At 53.4% G+C, this 9,236-nt stretch overlaps 1 pseudogene; it reads right to left on the bottom strand.

The window, feature by feature from the left end:
• Positions 1 to 3,365: 3,365 nt before the first annotated feature.
• LOC144179869 (uncharacterized) lies at positions 3,366 to 5,451 on the bottom strand (annotated as a pseudogene).
• Between the last annotated feature and the right edge of the window lie 3,785 nt (positions 5,452 to 9,236).

The following is a 9,236-nucleotide window of genomic DNA, read 5'->3' as shown; positions in this document are numbered from 1 at the left end:
CGAACAGAGTGACTGCTCCACACAAACATGAATTTCAAACGCCCACAAACGGTAAATCTCAGTCGTGAACGTGCCGCAAAAGCAGCGGTGGCACTGGGGAGCGGGGCGCGGACTCCCGCGCCTGCTTTCGAAACGGGCCGCTAGGGGGATTTCAGTGGCGCCCCTACAGGCCGCGCTCGAGGCGTATATAGGGGGGCACGCCGCGCCGAGCGCACCGAGCCAGGTGGCTGAGAGAGGAGGTGAGCGCAAGGGGAGAGGGACAGCGCGCAGCGGCGCACGGCACCTGCAGCCGAGCGAGGGGAGAGGAGGTGCGGGTGCGTGACGTCACGGCGCGGGGAGGGAAAGTGACACGCAGCGGCGCACGGCAGCTGCCGGGGAGAGGGGTGGAGTGTGTGACGTCACGGCGCGGGGAAGGGAGAGGGACGCGCGCGCGCACACCCGTCGCGCCGCGAGGAGTGGTGAGGGGCGTGTCGTCACGTGGTGAGTGACGTCACTGCGCCGTTGCTACCGACGCTCCTCTCCGCTCCACGCCGTTGCTAGGGAGAGGAGGACTGCGGACGCCGCCGCCGCCGCCGCCGGCGGTGGAAGGTTTGGGGTCGCTTATTAAGTGCATTCGCACTTAAAATTGGACAGTGTCTACAGTGCCGACCCCCGGTATTTACACTCCACTATGTCGACGTCTACCGGAGTTTTGTAAAAAAAAAATGCCGCGTCCGCAGCACTACACCACTCTAAATTAACCTCACCTAACATATGACCTAACGAACACAAACCAATAATTTAAAACTCCAAAAACTAACCTAAGCCGTTAAAGTTATAATTCAATTTAAAAAATAAATAATTGGGGCTGTAGCCAGTCTCGAACCAGCGTCCTTTCCATTAACAAGCTATGATGGAACCCCTACACAATGACAGACGCTTCGGTCGGTGCTAGCGTAGTCCTAAATATTCGAATGTCGCTGGGCGGCACTCTAGCCATGACTGCAGCGCTGTGCTAGAGTGCAGTCGGACGGCACTTAAGACAATAAAAGTTATGCGTTATCTCGGTCGCGGAAAAGTGCATGTCGCGCAAGTTGTTGCTGGATCGGAACTCCTTGGGATGGGAGGTATACGCAATGCTTGGTTGAGTAATGAAGTGGCAATGGCATTTCTGCACTGTGGTTGGATGATTATGGTCGTTGTAGCGGGCGAGACAAAGTCGGAAGCCACACCTTTCCTCGCAATATGAACATTAAAGCCGCTAAAGCTATCCACTGGAGTATCGTTCTTGTCTAAGCATGCTTTCAAAGTGCCTCGCATGGAATTGTCCCTCGGATCTTCCAGGAATGGTGTTATAGTCTGCAAAGATTAGCATACATCTGCACAGGACATGGTACTTGTCTGATGATGGTGAATAAACTTTTGGTGCGCCCATAACTGTGTTAGGAGACGGGCAGAATGGGATGTTCCATGGGTCCTCTCCCATCATGATGGTGGCCAGGAGCCCGTGGTCCTGGTGGCCTCCTCAGCCAGTTTAACGACTGGTTGAACGAGTGTTTCGACTGCGCGCGCGTTGCAGCTGAGCAGCATTGCGTCGCACTGCTACAAATTATTTATGCTAAATATCTGTGTTATGGGTGTTGTGCGATGGGGTGCTGTGGGCAGGCCCAAATGACTCTGGCTGGCAGGCCCAAATGACAAATGACTCTGACATCAGCGAGTATATGCGACTAAGAGACGTGTTGGTCCCGTTGCGTGAGTTTTGGGCCTCGCACAAAATAAAAAAAAACCTGGGATAAGCGTTGGCCGTTAATGCACCTCTGCGGTACGTGCAGCTCGGCGGGTGTGCAAAACTGTGCGAGTATTTGCACTGACACGAATCTAAAAACTCGGGGAGGTGGTTAGACTTGGCTGAAACACCTCTGCGTTTGAACTATTCGTGACCTTCGTTAGGCTTAACGACGGGCCAAATAACGTCAGACTCGTTATACGCCAACGTCGTCACACCTTAAGAGCAGACGCTAGGAAAATTTCAGGTACAGAGGGACGGTCGCCCTCGGCCCAGGGAACACGTGACATGATGAAGAAGCGATACTGAAGGTTCCATCAATAGAGGCGGGTCCGCACTGTTGAGCCACCTCCGAAAAAGACGCGGAATGTGGCGCTAAGTTTTCGCTCGCAGTTTAGTGCAAACACGATTGTGACGTTGTGTGAGGTGCGTGTAGCGGTAAACAGCTTCGCTGTAAAACGATCGTGACTTTGTAACTTGCAAGTTTGGTAACGATCACTGCTATAGGCAGCGCGCATTGACAAAACTTTTGTCTTTTAAACATCGCGCCTTTCGTGCTTTTTCAATAAATGTGGGCTGTTGCGACAAGGCTGGTGCGCGGTCGCTTTCATGAAATTTAGAACTTGCAGTTCACCATATGCCCCCAAGATTCAGAGAAAAGTTAGTCGAATTGATCTTCCGACCATATTTCTAAGGTGAGAGGCTCCCATGCACGCTCATACGAGCATTGGAAAGCATAAGCGACCACGTGGTACGACGTCCGATGCGTGCTGTTATTTCGTGATCTGGAAACAAACGGCAAAGTGAGGATGGAATCCAGTTGCTGGCTTGATAGACACTTAAGCTCTGAAGGAAGTGCACCTTTGCAAATGTCAAGTTTTTATGACAGCATGTGTTTGTGTGCGGATTGCGACGACCAATAGAGATTGCGGGCAACATTTATTGTCAGATTTTTGGGGGTTTACCATGCCTAAGCTGCACCTGGGTATGTGGAGGGCCGTAGTGGAGGGCTCTGGATTAATTTTGATCACCTGGAGATTGTTAACTTCCGTCGAAATTTCCCCACACGCACGTTTTCGCTTCTCGCCTCCATCAGGAAAGCGGCCACCGCGGCCGGAATCGAACCGCGTTTTTGAGCTCAGCAGCACAACGCCTTCGCAACGCCGCGGCGGGTGCGGACAAAATTTGAAGTATGTCACCATGCGCGGGTTTTTTAGAGGTAGGGAGGTACGAAAACATTTTAAAAACAACATGAAAGCTGTGTTATTCTAAAACATCAAAATTTAAATGTTAACGTGATAAATGACACTTTATTAACAGCAGAAATTTTCACTATAGCGTTCACTGATAAAAACTGCACTAGAACTATTCTAGGCAGGAAGGACAGATATCGCAGTCACATATATAATCATTCTAGAATGTCTCGGTAATAAAAATACGGCATTCCAATGGGCTGACTACAACAATGCTAAAGAAAAATAAGGTGCCTCGACCATTTTAATAAACGAATGATAGAGGGCTAACCGAAGATGCCGGAACACCAAGCAAGAATAAAACAAAAACAAGAAATACTCCACATGGTGTACGGAGGGGCTTCTCAATCGAAAAATGTGCACTTTGCAGCCACGTTCATCCTCGAGTCCTTCGCGCGGCCGAACGCTTCGGCGAAGGGCTGGAAGTTCGCCATAGCCTTGTTGCAGTCGAGGCGCATGGATTCCAGTGTCCGTTCGGTGGAGCACATGGCGGCGCACGCGGTAACAAAGAACAGCTGCCGTTCATTGTGCAAGTCTACCGCCTTCACCAGCACGTCTCCTCGCTGGCCCAGCTAGGGCAGCTGTGAACGCAGCGTGGGCCACTTCCAGGGCGGGTCGTTGCGGCTCGTTGCGGCTCCCACAGGAGGACGCCACATGCAGACAAGATTTAGCCCTATTCCGAAGGGCCCCCTGCCCCTCGTCGAACGCCGGATCGTCGGTTATGCGTCCTACAGCATCGAACGCTAGTCCCGTTGAATCAAAGGCCTTGACGAGCTCGCGTGCGTACGAGGACCCGAGCGATCCGTAGACCATGGTTGTTGTGCCGGCTGCGTAGAACGCTGGGCGGGACAGGCACGCTGCAGACTTCCAGATGGTGTTCAACGCGGGTACGTATTTAATCAGTGGTGCTATGAAGTTCCAGGGTCCTTTCGAACTGTCGCTGAACTCAGGATCGGTACTTACCCGGCGCCAGTGTGCTAACGCTGCAATCCAAGACTCGACGAATGATCGGCCTTCCTTTAAAAAATCGCTGCCAAAGCACGCTGTCCCCCTGTTGTGCGGTAAGATCATGCGGCGGCCAGAGGACCGTGGTAATGTTTCGGAGCTTGTCAACAGCCTTGCTTTTGAACAGGTCGCCAGCCCAGGAAAGAGACGGCCACTCGCCTCACGTTACGCACTTCTTCATCGATGATCGCGCGACGTTCAGCCTTGAACCGAGCGGTTGGGTACATGGAAGACACGAGCCAGCGGCTTATAATTTCCATCTGGGTTGTGCAGAAGGCCTGTCTCTTCATTTCCGCCAGTTTTCTTTCACCGTACTCCAGTAGCAAGGGTTCTCTGTCAGCAATGGGGGTAAACACCTGAACGAACATCCAGGACAAGTGCCGGAGCAACTCTTCTCTGCTACAGTTTTCGAAGATGTGCCCGATGGCTTCGATCAGTGACTTTTCGGTGACCGTCACTGCGTCAGAGAGGAGGAATCTTCCGTATGATCGGACGTTCTGGTTCAGCTGAGACTTCCAATGAGGAGCAGATAGGCTGGCGGTGTGCTGCTGGACATCCCCCAGGACGAAACCCACAGGCATCCGGTTCGTGCAGTTTGTTACGCGAAGTAACACGTCATGGACGAACGTATCCACGGAAGCAACTTTATGCACGTCGCTGCTCGGCGGCGGGGTCGTATTCGGAGCGAACGCGCGGAAGAAGCCTTGTTCGTAGTTCTTGAAGGCGCCTGATGACAGCTGCTTCTCTTTTAATGGCGGACCACCACGGCAGAGAACCGCCTTCACTGAGCCCCACCGTTCTCTTTTCCGCTTCTCGAAAGACGCGCACTTGGAAAAAGAAGGGTAGGTCAAAGTTAAACGCCAAGTCAAGTAGCCCGCCTAGTGGTCAAACTCCGTGCATGGGCGCCGCAGGATATGAAATTCGGAGTTCCCGCATGAACCTCTTCAGGTAGTCGATGCCCCGTCGCGACTCTTCGCCACTGATGTCTTCCATGCAGACGTGAAAGAGCGCCAGCAATTCTTTGGCCCCGGGTACTTCGTCATCGGACATTGCATGTGTCAAGGGCGAAACGCAGGTCCCTCTGCCACGCCGCGAATGCGTATAGCGACTGCCATCGTGGCGTAGCTGTGGTCGTTGGGATCCAAGAGCCACGCCGAGCCGACGTACGCGTTGAAGTCTTCGCACGGGTCGACGCTGGCGTTCAGGCGGGACTGCAGTACCGCCGCGTGGTACTGACAGTCCTCGGTGAAGCAGTATCGGTAGCTCGAGGGACCCTTGAAGGAGGACGCGGGGGACCTTGGGTCGAGTGCGTACACAATTGTGCCATGGCCAGCACAAGGACGGCGGCGAGGACCCCTACCGCTGGGGCTATAGGACGCGCACCTTGCTCCTCTTGTGCTGGATAGGAGGTGGGCTCCGGTCGGATAGGATCTGCAAGCAAGAAAGAAAGATAATGGGACTTTCTTCCCCTGACAGATACAATATCGTCATAATCATCGCCAGTCATTGGACGGGCACTGCCGATGACTTCCACCCGCTGACGTCTTCAACGGTGAAATGAATCCTTTGACCCCGAGTTCGTTTATATGCGAAGCACATCTTAGCTAACCTCCCCTTCCCTCGAGTTCTTGCTGAGTTTTCTGAGCAATTTCGTAGCCACGTTGCTTTGTGTGTGTGTGTGACGCATAATTCAGCTTGCGGGGTTTTGTGGGGACCGTATGGTTCAAAAGTGCAAAATTGCTCTAGCAATATATCAAAGATGTCCCAATGCACCGCGTACGGGATGGTTAACCAACAAAGCTGTAACGTGCGGGCGATGTTTTGCGAGCGACGCGTGGCCTGCCCATTTCAAAGCAATGTGCGGCCGGTGTTTGCCATTGCCACTTCGACGCTGCTCCGCCCACACCGCCATCGCCGCTGCCTGCCGTTGCCGCTTCATCTGTGCACGTGCTTCAGGCAGCGCCTAGCAACGCGCGCTTTGTTGCGAGAGATAATATTTTAAAGCAAAGCAATAGCAAAGCTTTGCTACTCTCGTCCAGCGGTTTCGCCGCGGATGTGCAAGTTCACCTCCCTTGCAGCGCGTCACGTGACTCAAGGGGCCCGCATTCAGAGCTGCGCACAAGGCCCCGCTTTATGTCCGTTCTGCTCCACTGAGCGGCGGCGACGGCGGCTGCGGCGGGAGCGGCCACTCAGCTGATACATTGATAGGCAGCCTACCAGACCCACAGCTGCTGGCACACGCGTGCGCCGCTCGGTCGTCTCGGGCTACGTGACTCGTCTTGCGCCCGGCGAAGGGGAACACCGCGTTCACCATGAATGAAAGCTAGGTCGGGCCTCCTCCTGTGAGCGTTGCACTCAACCGAACGGCTTTGAGCTGTGGTCGGCAAGCCGCGTCTGACCACCCGGCGGATATTGCTTGTCGAGCTGCTTTACTGGAGATGAAGCGAAATGCTAAACGGGCAAAACTAGAGCGCCCCAGACTGAGGAAGAGCGAGCCGTTCGATACCACGTTTGCCATGAATGAATACGATACCGGTACTCCTTCTGTGAACGTTGCACGGGACCGAACGGCTTTGAGCTGCACATGTGGTCGGAAAGCGGCGTCTGGCCACCTGGCGTGTGCCTAAAGATGCGTGTCTACCCAAGCCTAATCACAGTCGTCTAGGCCCAGCCGCCATACCTGGCTTAACGATGACTTTATACATAAGTACAATAGTTACACGTAAATAAAATGTTCAGCAAGTGAAGCCAATCCCTATAGGCTAACCACAGCTTTCGCTTTGCATGTCCAGGATTATCTGAGCTAAGCGGCAGCCATTAGAGAGTTTTAGCTAACCGTTTTCGACGGTCCGCTCCGGTATCGGCGGCACGGTCAGCGCAACCGGAACCAATGCCGTTCGCGGCCAAGCGGGCCACGCATGCGCAATGGCGCTCCCGCTTGCTATCGGAGCGGAGCGCACCGTGAAAAACGGTCAGCTAAAACTCGCTATTCTTTCGCTCCCTTCGATGCGCCGTTCTCGTGAACGGAAAGATCAGTGCTGGAGGAGGGGTCTGAGAAAGGGCGACGCAGTAGCGCGCACCAGGAAACGGGAACGGCAGCACCAAAGAAGGTTGGCCGCTGCTTCCAGTGAAGGTTCTGTAGGTATGTGCTGGCGGATTTCCCACAGTGGAGTCGCTATTCATAGTACCACCTTCTGTTGTCTGGTGCACGACGTACCATGTGTCTGCGTGCTTCGTTAACACCGTTTTTTAAATGCAGAGCATTTCTTTAACTCACGATGTCACCCGTTCTTGGCGTCCGTAGTTGTCCGCATCGCTCGCCTCGACATGCCCGGCTCAGACGTTTCGCTATCGGCGCGATCAACATTCGATAGCGTGCCCAGGCACGTTTCAAGGACACTCTCTCCCCCTCTCTCGGATTCAACGTGCGCCGAGGCTGCCAATTTTACTGCTGACGAGCGCTCTCTCGTCAGCAGTTGCCACAAGTGCAACAACATTAACGTAACGCAAAACTACTTAACGTCGTGCGCCCCCGGAAATGCTCTGCATTTGATCGTGCCCCTCGCGAGGTGGATGTTTCACTGCGTCGCCATGCGAACAGTTTGCCACGCTTTAGTTTCAGTTCCGTATCTCCCCGCCGCGGCCGTGGAGAGCAGGCGGCCGGCCGCGACTCTCGCCACCGCGGCGCTGCGGTTGCGAGTTGCGCTAGGAAAGCGAGCGTCGTCTGCTAGCGGGAAGCGGAACGCGTTCCGCTCGGCATCTCCGGTCTTCGCCACTTCTGGCTGCGCACTGCAAAAGAAATTTTTGTTGCAAGTTAATGTAAGACAATAGCGTTACCAGCGAGGCTAACTGTTTTAGTGATTTTTGACGGGCACTAGGCGTGTCCGCAGCTACCGTCGTCCTCAGCCACGCTAATCAGGCGTCCACGGAAACACGTCATCAGCGCCAACCGGAAACCACGATGGCTGGGGTGAGGAGTCAGCTCCCGCTTGGAGCTATAATTGGGCCCAGCGACGAATGCAGTGTGCAAAGGACGAGGCCTGCCAGCATGCTCGCCGGCGATTGTACTACGGCGGAGATGTGATGATACGTGATTTCAGCAAGCGCAGTTCATGAAGTTCTTTCTGCCCCCGTCGGTGCTTGCGCCGATCACTCGTCGTTTTCGTGTGCGTCGGTGTACAGGCACGTTGAACTTGCGTTTCTCGCCCTAGCAGCAGTACCTTAGGACCGCGTAGTGTCCGTCCGCGTCCGTGCGCATAGCAATTGCAATCGCAAAAAATCACACACCCACCGGCAGGATTCAAACCCGTGTCTGGTAGGCCAGACAGAGTGAGTGTCAGTCGTCTTACCCATTGGGCTACGACCGTGAGTTAGTACACGAGAGTCAAACGGCTTACTCCCTCGCCTGTAACGGTGCGGAGTACCGTAGGACCTCCCAATGTCCGTCCGCGTCCATGTGTGCGCACACCACCATCAAGCGAAAATCAAGCGAAATTCGATTTGAGCCGAGAGTTGCAGTTTCATTAGGGAATAATCAAGGTGTAACTCACGGCTCAAATCGAATGAGCGTCTCGGCGCAAACCGGATGTCACTCGGGGCGCAACTTGGATGTCATTTCAAGTCCCCGTACTCCGCACCCTCGCCATTATCTACGGAGTGGAGATGCTGCCATTTTTGCACATTGTGTTGTTATGGGGCGCACTTGAAGGGTACATGCAGACAAAATACAAGTTTCTTTTATTCGAAAAATGTGGTATTTTGTAATACCTTCAATGCTTGTCCGGCAGCAAACGCTGCTTTAGTCACTGAGAAATTAATCAATTAAAATTAAAATTTCGATTCTAACGCCAAATCGCGTGCTTCGTGACGTCTGCGATGACGTAACCAGGACAAGTCTTCAAACGAACGTTAGTACGCTGTTTAGTCTGCAGCCTATCTACAAGCGGGAATGTTTTGAACCTCACGATGTTTAATTAAAGCAATATGAATTGAAATAATTTATTACCAGTGAAGCTGTTTAAGCTTGAGCTAGTTTCCGTGGCGTTAGCAAAAAGATACCAAAAGAACTGCGCCGCCTGTAAAGATCCGCAGATACAGTATTATAACCGTGAAGTCCGCTTTCGAGCCTGTTCGAGAGTGAGCACAAGGAGCGCATGCGTATGCGCACCTATTATACCATTACAAAAATACCAGTATTTTTGGGATTCTAA

This window comes from Haemaphysalis longicornis, unplaced genomic scaffold (genome assembly GCF_048455015.1).
Source record: "Haemaphysalis longicornis isolate Haplotype H1 unplaced genomic scaffold, Haemaphysalis longicornis Haplotype H1 scaffold_4, whole genome shotgun sequence".
NCBI classification, from domain to species: Eukaryota; Metazoa; Arthropoda; class Arachnida; order Ixodida; family Ixodidae; genus Haemaphysalis; species Haemaphysalis longicornis.
Note: the sequence above shows the minus strand (reverse complement) of the source record. Positions and strands in the feature narration are given on the sequence as shown.